Raw genomic sequence first — 14,636 nt, forward strand, 5'->3', positions numbered from 1 at the left:
TACAATATATACACACAATGTGTACACTAGAAAGAAGAGAAAGTATGAGAGTAAAAGAAACATTTGATTTTTCAATAAGGAAGTAATTGGTGACATTCAAGGGTGCAACTTAGAAAGGGGATAGTCATGTACCAAACTGTCACAATGAGAGGACAGAAAGGAAATGAAGATAGTAATCACAGTCCACAAAAAGAAGAAATAAGTGGTTGAAAAAGGGAAAACAATTGCTATGGTAGTTGATCTATCTACATAACACTATAAGCTGGTTTGGCAGATTTTTATTCTTAATTGATTTATCATTATAAAATATGGTCTTAGATATATCTACCTGCTCATGATTAATTTCCAATCATTCAGAAAGTTTGCTTATGAAAAGGAAAGAGCCCGTCCTGGTGCTTCTCTGTACCCCTAGGACTTAGCAGCTAATTTCTGGTAAATGGATGCCCAGACCTTGTTCTCAAGTCAATCACTAATTCAACCAGTGATAGAAAGGGCTCAAGACCAAGGGAAGGTTTCTTCATGTTAGAAGAGATCTGTGTATTTTTGAAGGCAAAGAAGATGAAGTCAATGGAGGGAAGAAATTGATCATGTTAAAAGAAAGAACTTGATTAAAGAGAGACATGGAAAAAATTCTCAGTGGTGAAGGTCAAAGATGGTACAAGAGCCTTCCTCACTGTTTCTAGGAATTGTTTCCATGCTTCCTTTCCTCACTCCCATCAATCTTCCTTTCCCCTCAACTTCCTGGTCATTCCTTTTCATTTCTCCTTTTCATCTTCTCTTTGCTTCACCTTACTTCTCTCTCTCCCAACCAGCTGTAATATAGAAGTAAAATAAAAATAATAATGTTCACTTTTGTAAAATTATATTGTTTTATGACTGTTCTTAAGCTAAAAGTAGGTGAATTGAATGTTTTATATTTATCTCTTTTTTTTTTTATGTAGCTCTAGAATAAATAGCTTTCCTTTAGATAAAAGACAATATAAGAAAAACCTCACCTTAACTTAGACTCTTGGAAAAAGAATTTGATTTTTGGTAGAAAGGGGGCAGTTTGTGACAGGAAGCATTATGATATAGTTTAAAACATGGTCTCCAGGGTTAAGCAGAGCAAAGTTGAAATCACAAATCCACCACTTACTGGCTGGGGGATTTGGGCAAATTTCCTCATCTATGAAGTGGTGCTGTTATCTTCCTCTGTAAGAGTGGTTCTATAGTCGTAAATGCAGGAGTGGTTTTAGCCTAGTACCCAGCACACAGTAAACACTCGGTAATGGTAGCCATTGTCATTATTAGCTGCTTTACACGTCCTAAACTCTCTGAAGAGATGAGTTAAGCCAAGAAAATATTCTTCTAGCCATTTAGCTTTCTATGGCCCCAGTTTGTACTGGTAAATTTACCAATACCATAATTCTCATTATCCTTCTCTAATGTCAAAAACGAGAAGAAAAGAGAAAAACGAACTCAAATCCCATCTCCTGCTAAAATGCACAGAATTAACTACGGATTGCAGCCAACTGCTCCAAGCTGTAGCAGTGCTGAAAAAGCAAAAGGTGCTTGTGTTGATTTGACAGTTCAAGAGACAAATAAGCATATCAATTTTAATTTAACTTCCCAAGTTCACAAGCTGTCAGTCAAGATCATTGTTATGCCAATTATCTGGTATTAAATATTGTTATGATTTCTGATATCAAATTTATAGTAAAACACTGTCTTAAGAGTGACATTTCAGTGGAAAATTCCCAGTACTTTCCCTCTGCAATCTGGGCTGGTAAAGTTTAATTAAAACAGCCAAATTACAAACTGCCTCAGAAGGTTTTGTAACAAAATTGCTGGCTGGCCTTTAGTGATAATGGTGTTACAGATCACTGCTTTCTGTCACATGGGCTTGCTTAGATAGGAAAGGATTGGTCATCTATTAGAATAGAAGCCAAGACTTTTTATTGCTGTCATTTCTGCTGCTTTTACTGACAATGAAAGTGGGAGATTTAAAGTTTCAGTTGTTCTCATAAATATGCCCAATCATGGAAAAGCAAAGGGAAGGACTGATACTTTAAAGTTCAGGTATCTGAAAATCTATTGAAGGCTAAATAATATAAAATCTTAAGGACTTCGAATTCTATTCCAAACACTAACAGAAAAACACAGTCTGGGCTCAGGCCAGTCATTGTTGAGCCATCCTGCCCCTGTTTGCCTCTGCAGCTTATACCCAAGCGCTTACAGAAGAGGAAGAGGCCAGCCGGTGCTTCAGGACTGTTGGGTGAGGATGTAAATAGGACATCAAGGGACTTCCCTGGCAGTCCAGTGGTTGGGACTGTGCACTTCCACTGCAAGGGGCTTGGGCTTGGTCCCTGGTCGGGGAACTGGGATCCTGCATGCTGTGCGGTGCAGCCAAATAAATAAATTAATTAAATTAAATTAAATTAACTATTGGTTCTCAAACATTAAAAAAAAAAAAAAGTCTATTGAATTTAAAAAATATCAAGCTTCTTGCTTCAGCAACAACTTGTTCCCCTGTGAACGCTCTGGAACTTTAGAGCCAGAGAAGCCTATCTAAGGGTACTACGTATTATTCCTCTCATCCTAGTGAAGTTAGCTTGCAATCTTGCTAATTAATATCTATTCTTCAGCACCTTTCTTTACTGTTGTTCACACAACTCTGTGTAAGTCTTTCAAGGCTTCCGTCCACTTTTTCAAACTAGTCTCAATCCTCTTCTTTCCTAACTTGCTCAGACTAGCTGCCTAGACATCAACCAAATAGTCCAACTTCACCCTTCTTCATTTCTCTAGCCATAATGCTAGCATCTTACTACAGCTCTGAAATTGTATATATTTATAAATTACATGAAGAAGCAATCTCCAATTCAGGTCAAAGTGTGAAAAGTAAGCAAAAAAAAAAAATTCACATTTCTTTGTATTATAGTAAATAGATTTAATGTAACTCCTTTGGAAATATAATGTCTAAAAGCTTCTACTCCCATTATTACCACTCAGGAATGTCTAACATGGCATTATATCCTTCTATTTACTCTTTATCAGGACCTCCACTCTTTCAAATCTTTAGAATTAAACTGTGAAAGAAAAATATATTGACAGAATAAATGATCACACTCCTTGTTTTAAAAAATACATAAACATAACAGTGAGAATTGTCATATTGGTAAAAAGAGAAAGAGAAATTTTCTCATATAAAGAGAAATTTTAGTCCAAGAATCTTAAGTACTAGTGTCAAAATTTCACCCAGTGTCTAGTAAGAGTCACTCAATTATTCAAGCAATACACGTGAAAAGATTTTTGATTGACAATGGACACTAAATTACTATAAAACTTTCACCCATTAGTAAAATAGTTGCCCATTTGGATTTTCATCACCAAACCTATTCCTATTTTACTTTCTCCTGTAGTCATAAACAGGTCACAGAGACAGCTCTGGAACTATACTGCCTGGGTTTGAACTTGTCAGTTCCTATTAACTGTGTGACTATAGGCAAGTTTCTCAACTTCTCTGACCATCAGATTCCTCATCAGTAAAATGACGATGGATAATAATAGCACCAACAATATAGAGCACTTGTGGAGATTAAATGGGTTAATATGTGTAACGCAATAGAACTCTGCCAGGCACTAACTAAGTGCTCCATCAGGACTAGCCTGATACTCTAGGATGTGAGTGCCATAAGGGTAGGAACTTGGGCTCCACTGTGTCTGTATCTGCGGTCCTGGGACAGTGCCCAGCACAAAGTATATGCTCAATAAATATTTGCTAAATGAATAAACCAGAACATTCAACTATAAAAACAGGTTACAAAATCATTTTTCTTCATCATTTTTCATTTGTTCACTTAATATTTATTAAACACCTATTGTGTACATTTTCCCAATACATTTCTGTTAATGAAATCCATACAAACAAGGAAAGAAAGTAATGGGAATATGGACTCTACCAACACCAGGTAATATGACTAATTATAAATTCTGCCAGCATCTATTAATTCTGTAAGAAAACTTGGTCTTTAAGCAATTTCTTATGGATCCGAGTTGTAGACCTAATTAACTCAAATTTCTAAAAAATGTATTGAAGGTTTTCATTCCCAGTAACTACAACCTAAATGCATTTCCCCTCTATTCGTCCTTGAAATACACTTGTAATAGTTATTTCTATCTTTCATAAGATTTCCCCCCAGTTTTGTTGAGAAATAATTGATGTACATCACTGTATAAACTTAAGGTATACAGCAGGATGGTTTGATTTACATATATTCTGAAATGATTACCACAATAGATTCAGTTAACATCCATCTTCTCATATACATAAAATAAAAAGAAAAGAAAGAAGGAGAGGGCTTCCCTGGTGATGCAGTGGTTGAGAATCTGCCTGCCAATGCAGGGGACACGGGTTCGAGCCCTGGTCTGGGAAGATCCCACGTGCCGTGGAGCAGCTGGGCCCGTGAGCCACAATTACTGAGCCTGCACGTCTGGAGCCTGTGCTCCGCAACAAGAGAGGCCGTGATAGTGAGAGGCCTGTGCACTGTGATGAAGAGTGGCCCCTGCTTGCCACAACTAGAGAAAGCCCTTGCACAGAAACGAAGACCCAACACAGCCATAAATAAAACAAACAAACAAACAAACAAAACTTCGGCAGGATGTCACTCCATTTCTGACCTCCTCCAATCTCATTTAAAAAAAAAAAAAAGAAAGGAGAGAAAAAAGGAAAAAAATTTCTCTTCGTGATGAGAATTAGGCTTTACTCTCTTAATAACTTTCCTATATATCATACAGCAGTGTTAGCCATAGTCATCATGTTGTATTGGATATATCACATTCTTAGTACTTATTTATCTTATAACTGGAAGTTTGTACCTTTGACCACCTCCTTCCTCCAATTTTTCCTCCCCCGATTCTTTACCTCTGGTAACCACAAGTCTGACTTTTTCTATAAGTTTGGTTTTTATTTTGTTTTGCTTTGCTTTGTTTCCTTTTTAGATTCCACATGTAATTGAGATAATACAGTATTTGGCTTTCTCTGTCTGACATATTTAGCATAACTCCTTCAAGGTCCATCCAAGTTGTTGTGAATGTTAGGATTTCCTCGTTTTTTATGGCTGAGTAATATTCCATTGTATATATATACCATAACTTCTTTATACATTCATCTGTTGTTGGGCACTGAGGTTGTTTTCATGTCTTGGCTATTGTAACTAATGTTGCTATGAACACAAGGTTGCAGATATCTTTTTGAGTTAGTGTTTTTGTTTCCTTTGGATATATTCCCAGAAGTGGAATTCCTGTATCATATGATAGTTTTGTTTTTAATTTTTCGAAGAACCTCCATACTATTTTCCCTAGTGGCTGCATTGATTTACTTTCCCACCAACAGTTCACAAGGGTTCCCTTTTGTCCATATCCTTGCCAGCATTTGTTATCTCTTATCTTTTTGATAAAGGCCATTCTAACAGGTATAATGTGATATCTTATTGTGGTTTTAATTTGAATTTCCCCAATGACTAGTAATGTTGAGCAACTTTTCATGTACCCATTATATATCTTATTTGAAGAAATGTCTATTTATGTCCTTTGTCCATTTTAAAATTTGGTTATTTGTCTTTTTACTGTTGAAACATATCACAAGATTTTTTAGATATAGAAAATCTGGTTGGTGCACGATGATTTACTTGACTATTTGGTATTTCTTCATCAATATGTAAATAAGTAAAAATTGTTATGGTATTTGCTGATCATGTACAGTTGGCTTAGAAAATGCACACCAGTCAGAAAGCCCTTAATTCTATATACCAAGTTAATTTAAATATGTATTTTTAATTATATATAGTTTGAGCTACAGAAAAAGACTTAGAATACATCTCTCCAAACTGACAATGTTTTCTAGACATCAAAAATGTGGGGCCAAAACTTGCATAAGCCTCTTAGATAGCCTCATCCACCAGAGGGCAGACAGCAGAGGCAAGAAGAACTACAATCCTGCAGCCTGTGGAACAAAAACCATATTCACAGAAAGACAGACAAGAGGAAAAGACAGAGGGCTATGTATCAGATGAAGGAACAAGACAAAACACCAAAAAAAAATTAAATGAAGTGGAGATAGGCAATCTTCCAGAAAAAGAATTCAGAATAATGATAGTGAAGATGATCCAAGACCTCGGAAAAAGAATGGAGGCAAAGATCGAGAAGATGCAAGAAATGTTTAACAAAGACCTAGAAGAATTAAAGAACAAACAAACAGAGATGAACAATACAATAACTGAAATGAAAACTACACCAGAAGGAATCAATAGCAGAATAACTGACGCAGAAGAATGGATACGTGACCTGGAAGACAGAATGCTGGAATTCACTGCTGCGGAACACACTAAAGAAAAAAGAATGAAAAGAAATGAAGACAGCCTAAGAGACCTCTGGGACAACATTAAATGCAACAACATTCGCATTATAGGGGTCCCAGAAGGGGAAGAGAGAGAGAAAGGACCAGAGAAAATATTTGAAGAGATTATAGTCGAAAACTTCCCTACCATGGGAAAGGAAATAGCCACCCAAGTCCAGGAAGCGCAGCGAGTCCCATATAGGATAAACCCAAGGAGAAACACACCGAGACACATAGTAATCAAATTGGCAAAAATTAAAGACAAAGAAAAATTATTGAAAGCAGCAAGGGAAAAATGACAAATAACATACAAGGGAACTCCCATAAGGTTAACAGCTGATTTCTCACCAGAAACTCGACAAGCCTGAAGGAAGTGGCATGATATACTTAAAGTGATGAAAGGGAAGAACCTACAACCAAGATTACTCTACCCAGCAAGGATCTCATTCAGATTCGATGGAGAAATCAACAGCTTTACAGACAAGCAAAAAGCTAAGAGAATTCAGCACCACCAAACCAGCTCTAAAACAAATGTTAAAGGAACTTCTCTAAGTGGGAAACACAAGAGAAGAAAAGGACCTACAAAAACAAACCCAAAACAATTAAGAAAATGGTCATAGGAACACACGTATCGATAATTACCCTAAACGCGAATGGATTAAATGCTCCAACCAAAAGACACAGGCTTGCTGAATGGATACAAAAACAAGACCCATATATATGCTGTCTACAAGAGACCATTTCAGACCTAGGGACACATTCAGACTGAAAGTGAGAGGATGGAAAAGGATATTCCATGCAAATGGAAATCAAAAGAAAGCTGGAGTAGCAATACTCATCTCAGATAAAATAGACTTTAAAATAAAGAGTGTTACAAGAGACAAGGAAGGACACTACATAATGATCAGGGGATCAATCCAAGAAGAAGATATAACAATTATAACTATATATGCACCCAACATAGGAGCACCACAATACATAAGGCAACTGCTAACAGCTATAAAAGAGGAAATCGACAGTAACACAATAATAGTGGGGGACTTTAACACCTCACTTACACCAATGGACAGATCATCCAAACAGAATATTAATAAGGAAACAGAAGCTTTAAAAGACACAATAGACCACATAGATTTAATTGATATTTATAGGACATTCCATCCAAAAACAGCATATTACATTTTCTTCTCAAGTGCGCATGGAACATTCTCCAGGATAGATCACATCTTGGGTCACAAATCAAGCCTCAGTAAATTAAAGAAAACTGAAATCATATCAAGCATCTTTTCTGACCACAACGCTATGAGATTAGAAATCAATTACAGGGAAAAAAAGGTAAAAAACACAAACACATGGAGGCTAAACAATATGGTACTAAATAACCAAGAGATCACTGAAGACATCAAAGAGGAAATCAAAAAATACCTAGAGACAAATGACAATGACAACACGACGATCCAAAACCTATGGGATGCAGCAAAAGCAGTTCTAAGAGGGAAGTTTATAGCTATACAAGCCTACCTCAGGAAACAAGAGAAGTCTCAAATAAACAATCTAACCTTACACCTAAAGGAACTAGAGAAAGAAGAACAAACAAAATCCAAAGTTAGCAGAAGGAAAGAAATCATAAAGATGAGAGCAGAAAAAAGTGAAATAGAAACAAAGAAAATAACAAAGATCAATAAAACGAAAAGCTGGTTCTTTGAGAAGATAAACAAATTGATCAACCATTAGCCAGACTCATCAAGAAAAGGACGGAGAGGACCCAAATCAATAAATTTAGAAAAGAAAAAGGAGAAGTTACAACAGACCCCGCAGAAATACAAAGCATCCTAAGAGACTACTACAAGCAACTGTATGCCAATAAAATGGACAACCTGGAAGAAATGGACAAATTCTTAGAAAGGTATAACCTCCCAAGACTGAACAAGGAAGAAATAGATAATATGAACAGACCAATCACAAGTAATGAAATTGAAACTGTGATTAAATATCTTCCAACAAACAAAAGTCCAGGACCAGATGGCTTCACAGGTGAATTCCATCAAACATTTAGAGAAGAGCTAACACCATCCTTCTCAAACTCTTCCAAAAAACTGCAGAGGAAGGAACACTTCCAAACTCATTCTATGAGGCCACAATCACCCTGATACCAAAATCAGACAAAGATACTACAAAAAAAGAAAATTACAGACCAATATCACTCATGAATATAGATGCAAAAATCCTCAACAAAATACTAGCAAACAGAATCCAACAACACATTAAAAGGATCATACACCATGACCAAGTGGGATTTATCCCAGGGATGCAAGGATTCTTCAATATACACAAATCAATCAATGTGATACACCATACTAACAAATTGAAGAAGAAAAACCATATGATCATCTCAATAGATGCAGAAAAAGCTTTTGACAAAATTCAACACCCATTTATGATAAAAACTCTCCAGAAAGTGGGCATAGAGGGAACCTACCTCAACATAATAAAGGTCATATATGAGAAACCCACAGCAAACATCATTCTCAATGGTGAAAAATTGAAAGCATTTCCTCTAAGATCAGGAACAAGACAAGGATATCCTCTCCTGCCACTATTATTCAACATAGTTTTGGAAGTCCTAGCCACAGCAATCAGAGAAGAAAAAGAAATAAAAGGAATACAAATTGGAAAACAAGAAGTAAAGCTGTCACTGTTTGCAGATGATATGGTACTATACACAGAGAATCCTACAGATGCCACCAGAAAACTACTAGAGCTAATCAATGAATTTCATAAAGTTGCAGGATACAAAATTAATGCACAGAAATCTCTTGCATTCCTATACACTAATGATGAAAAATCTGGAAGAGAAATTAAGGAAACACTCCCATTTATCACTGCAACAAAAAGAATAAAATACCTAGGAATAAACCTCCTTAGGGAGACAAAAGACCTGCATGCAGAAAACTATAAGACACTGATGAAAGAAATTAAAGATGATACCAACAGATGGAGAGATATACCATGTTCTTGCATTGGAAGACTCAATATTGTGAAAATGACTATACTACCCAAAGCAATGTACAGATTCAATGCAATCCCTATCAAATTACCAATGGCATTTTTTACAGAACTAGAACAAAAAATCTTAAAATTTGTATGGAGACACAAAAGACCCCAAATAGCCAAAGCAGTCTTGAGGGAAAAAAACGGAGCTGGAGGAATCAGACTCCCTAACTTCAGACTATACTATAAAGCTACAGTAATCGACAATATGGTACTGGCACAGAAACAGAAACAGAGATCAATGGAACAAGATGGAAAGCCCAGAGATAAACCCACGCACCTATGGTCAACTAATCTATGACAAAGGATGCAAGGATATGCAATGGAGAAAAGACAGTTTCTTCAATAAGTGGTGCTGGGAAAACTGGACAGCTACATGTAAAAGAATGAAATTAGATCACTCTCTAACACCACACACAAAAATAAACTCAAAATGGATATGAGACCTAAATGTAAGACTGGACACTATAAAACTCTCAGAAGAAAACATAGAAGAACACTCTTTGACATAAATCACAGCAAAATCTTTTTTGATCCACCTCCTAGAGTAATGGAAATAAAAACAAAAATAAACAAATGGGACCTAATGAAACTTAAAAGCTTTTGCACAGCAAAGGAAACCATAAACAAGATGAAAAGACGACCTCAGAATGGGAGAAAATATTTGCAAACGAATCAATAGACAAAGGATTAATCTCCAAAATATATAAACAGCTCATGCAGCTCAATATTAAAAAAACAAACAACCCAATCCAAAAATGGGCAGAAGACCTAAATTGACATTTCTGCAAAGAAGACATACAGATGGCCAAGAGGCACATGAAAAGATGCTCACCATCACTAATTATTAGAGAAATGCAAATGAAAACTACAATGAGGTATCACCTCACACCAGTTAGAATGGGCATCATCAGAAAATCTACAAACAACAAATGCTGGAGAGGGTGTGGAGAAAAGGGAACACTCTTGCACTGTTGGTGGGAATGTAAATTGATACAGCCACTATGGAGAACAGTATGGAGGTTCCTTAAAAAACTAAAAATAGAATTACCATATGACCCAGCAATCCCACTACTGGGCATATACTCAGAGAAAACCGTAATTCAAAAAGACACATGCACCCCAATGTTCATTGCAGCAGTATTTACAATAGCCAGGTCATGGAAGCAACCTAAATGCCCATCAACAGACGAATGGGTAAAGAAGATGTGATACATATATACAATGGAGTATTACTCAGCCCTAAAAAGGAACGAAATTGGGTCATTTGTTGAGACATGGATGGATCTAGAGACTGTCATACAGAGTGAAGTCAGAAAGAGAAAAACAAATATCGTATATTAACGCATGTATGTGGAACCTAGAAAAATGGTACAGATGAACCAGTTGCAGGGCAGAAATTGAGATACAGATGTAGAGAACAAACGTATGGACACCAAGGGGGGAAAGAGGCGGGGTGGGGGGTGATGAATTGGGCGATTGGGATTGACATGTATACACTGATGTGTAAAAAATGGATGACTAATAAGAACCTGCTGTATAAAAAAAAAAAATGTGTGAATAATTTGTTATATTTTACTCACTCATTATAGAAAATATTTCTTGAGCACTCACAGTGAACCAGGCCCTCTGTTACATATAAGGAAGAAAAGACGATCTAGCTCATATTATAGAGATCGTTTTATATTTGTATTCCAAATTTTATTATTTTAGCTTATAAGATTATACAATTTGATTTACCTTCATTGTCCTAAGAACAGTAAAATAAAACCTTAACTGAAAACTTGTTTATCGGCTGGTTGGGCCGCCAGGGCCGTGAAGGTAGGACTGCCAGTCGCGGGCGGCGAGTTCCCTGTCTCCAGCTGTCCGCAGTCAGAGCATGGCCCCCTGACCGAGGAGCCCCGGCCGGCTGGCTTAGAGAAGATGCGGCTCGCCAGCACTTGGGCGGGGGCATCCCTGCGCGCTCCTCCTCTGTCGCTGGAGACCCGCCGCGCTGAGCAGCTGGGAGAAGCAGGCCACAGCCTTCTAGGGCCTCGGGCCCGGGCACCCGTGGAGGATGGGCTGGCTCTTTCCCTGCCCAAGAGCGCCTCCTCCCCCGCGGCGGGGTCCCCCGGTGGTCTCCCCAGCCTCCAACAGCAGAAGCAGCGCCTGATCGAGTCCCTCCGTAACTCACACTCCAGTATAGCTGAAATACAGAAAGGTGTGGAATATACGTTGCCATTCACCATAAACAACCTGACAATTAGCATTAATATATTGCTTCCTCCACAATTTCCTCAGGAAAAACCAGTGATCAGTGTTTATCCACCAACACGACATCACTTAGTGGATGAACAAGGAGTGTATGTTACCTCTCCATTAGGAAACAATTTTACAATGCGCTCAGATCTTGGGAAAATTATTCGGAGTCTATTGGATGAGTTTTGGAAGAAGCCTCCAGTTTCAGTTCCTGCTTCAACAGCATTCCCATACCGGCACAGTAACCCAGGTGCGATGCCTCCTCATGCTTCTCCGGGTTTTCCATTTCTTCCTCCATGTTCCCCACAAGAAGCTACCAGGACTATCAGTTCTTTATCTGTTGCTGACACTGTTTCTTCTTCAACGACAAGTTATACAACAGCCAAACCCGCTCCGCTGCTCCTTCATTTGGTGTCTTTTCAAATCTGCCATTGCCCGTTCCCACAACAGACACCTCAGCACTGATAAGCCAAAATGCTTTTGGTTACAAGATGCCTGATATCCCTGATGCATTTCCAGAACTCTCAGAACTAAGTGTATCACAACTTACAGATACGAATGAACAAGAGGAGGTATTACTAGAACAGTTTCTGACTTTGCCTCAACTAAAACAAATTATTACTGACAATGATGACTTAGTAAAAAGTATTGAGGAGCTAGCAAGAAAAAATCTCCTTTTGGAGCCCAGCTTGGAAGCCAAAAGGCAAACTTAGATGAGTATGAATTACTTACACAAATGAAATCAACTTTTGAAAAGAAGATGCAAAGGCAGCATGAACTTAGCGAGAGCTGTAGTGCGAGCGCCCAATAGGCAAGATTGAAAGTAGCTGCACATGAAGCTGAGGAGGAATCTGATAATATTGCAGAAGATTTCTTGGAGGGAAAAACTGATATAGATGATTTTCTCAGTAGCTTCATGGAAAAGAGAACAATTTGCCACTGTAGAAGAGCCAAGGAAGAGAAACTCCAACAAGTGATAGCAATGCACAGCCAATTTCATGCTCCACTATAGATTTTCCTGAAAACATGAGCTGCCAAGAGAGGAACGGGACACAAAACTAAGCACATTTATATTTATGATTTGCAAATTGGCATTTCATCACAGTGGCTGAATTCATAGGTAAACTATACAGATTATATACAGAACTGAGACTTATTTTGTACAGATTAGAATGATTTGCTATGATCTTTGCTTTGAGAAATTTTTCTGCACTATTTGCACTAAAAATGTTTATTTATTGTTGATAAATCCTAACATATTTAAGTTCCACTGCTGTTCCTCTCTTACTATTGATTAAATACGTATGCGTGTAATTTTAGCTAGTTTCAATATTTTATAAAATTACTTCATTTAACTTTGTAATTTTAATTTGAAACCGCCTCATTGCTTTATCGAGAATGGTTTATATTTTTTCCTCTCAACCTTTTTTGAAAAATTACCATTTCAACTGTAGAAAAACTCTTATTCTTCCTGTTTCTTTCTGGATGATAAAACTTTCAAAAATAATTTGTTTTTAAATATTCACAGCGTCAGGAAACACCAAACCTGCTAATGTGCCATCTCAAGGAAGTAACTTTTAATACATACAATAAATCAAAAGAATAAACCAGCTGTTTTTACAAACAAAAACAAAACAAAAAACTTCAATTTATCCAACCATCTATGAATCGTTTCAAATCATTTAAAATTATCACAAGCCAAAGGAAACTATTAGTTTCAGTAACTCACAAGCCTGAATATGTGTGTCAAAATAGTCTCTTACAATAGAATTATTGCCTATTTTTATATTTATGGATTTGAGAGAAAAGAAAAACTTAAAATTGATTAACTGTAATAAATTTACACTAACTGGAGGGTGCATGTGGGGCTTATAGCATGAGGACCTACAGTTACATTGCTGACTGGCAGGGGAGTGAACTAGGGCTGCGGTTCTTAGAAAATGTTTATGAGTTCTTTAGTAAATAAATAACCATTTGTCATTAACATATTCATCGGTACTATTCAAAAACTCTATGGTTTTCCAAATGCTTTTGAAAATAGCTTATTGGACTAAAGGACTTCATTCAAATAAGCTGTTCATTTCCTTTGTTTACATGATTAATATTCATATCAAACACATTTTCCTTAATACAAAGACATAAAAATTCTGACTACAGGTCAGAATTATCATCGATTCCAATGAAGTCTGTTAATGAGGTATTTGTTTTTGTGCAGAGTACTATTCAAACCATTAATGTACATCCCAAGTAGTTCATGGAGGCTTTTTTATTATGCAATCAAGCATATTCATAGGGACAACATGCCCTTGTCTGTTAACCATGTCTCTTTGTTTATTTACTCATTGATTTATGAAGTGCAGTACATTGAAAAGGCTCTCTTAGGAATTATGGGAAATTACTAATGTTCCTCTGCATAGTATTTCTCATAATACTCCAACAAGAGTTCACAGAGAACTCGATTATGTAAACTAAAGATTAACATTTGTGTCCAAGTGATGACAAAAAGCTTGGTAAATCCAGTCTGAATTTCAATTAATTCAGAGAAAAAGAAACTCACCCACTGTTTGATTGATCATGTAGACCAGTGGTTGGTAATCTTTTGGAGGTTCGAAGACTGCTTTGAGAATTTAGTGAAAGTTATGGATTCTCCCTCCTGAAAATCTGGCCCAGGTGAAGAACTTGTGGTGGAGAAAAAGAAACAGTGATTTTTCACTTATCAACCAGTGATATTGTATGTTATTGTATGTTATTAGATAGTCTCCTACTGCCAATGCCTTATCATTTTCTGAGCTCTAACGGTTTCTACCAGTATATTTATTAAACAAGATCTACTAAACCACAAGTTCATAATTATAACTTGAAAATAAGTTCATGCCCCAGAGGTTTGCTTTACTCCTACTCTTACCTAAAAGCCTCCACAATTCAGCATAGAAAGTACAGAAAAGTAAGGTTCCTCATCAGTAAACACTGTATC

At 36.9% G+C, this 14,636-nt stretch overlaps 1 pseudogene; it reads left to right on the forward strand.

The window, feature by feature from the left end:
* The first annotated feature begins 11,480 nt into the window (after positions 1–11,480).
* Positions 11,481–12,708, forward strand: LOC132371444 (vacuolar protein sorting-associated protein 37A-like; annotated as a pseudogene).
* The last annotated feature ends 1,928 nt before the right edge of the window (positions 12,709–14,636 follow it).

The sequence above is a fragment of the Balaenoptera ricei genome, chromosome 9 (genome assembly GCF_028023285.1).
Source record: "Balaenoptera ricei isolate mBalRic1 chromosome 9, mBalRic1.hap2, whole genome shotgun sequence".
In the NCBI taxonomy this organism is placed as follows: Eukaryota; Metazoa; Chordata; class Mammalia; order Artiodactyla; family Balaenopteridae; genus Balaenoptera; species Balaenoptera ricei.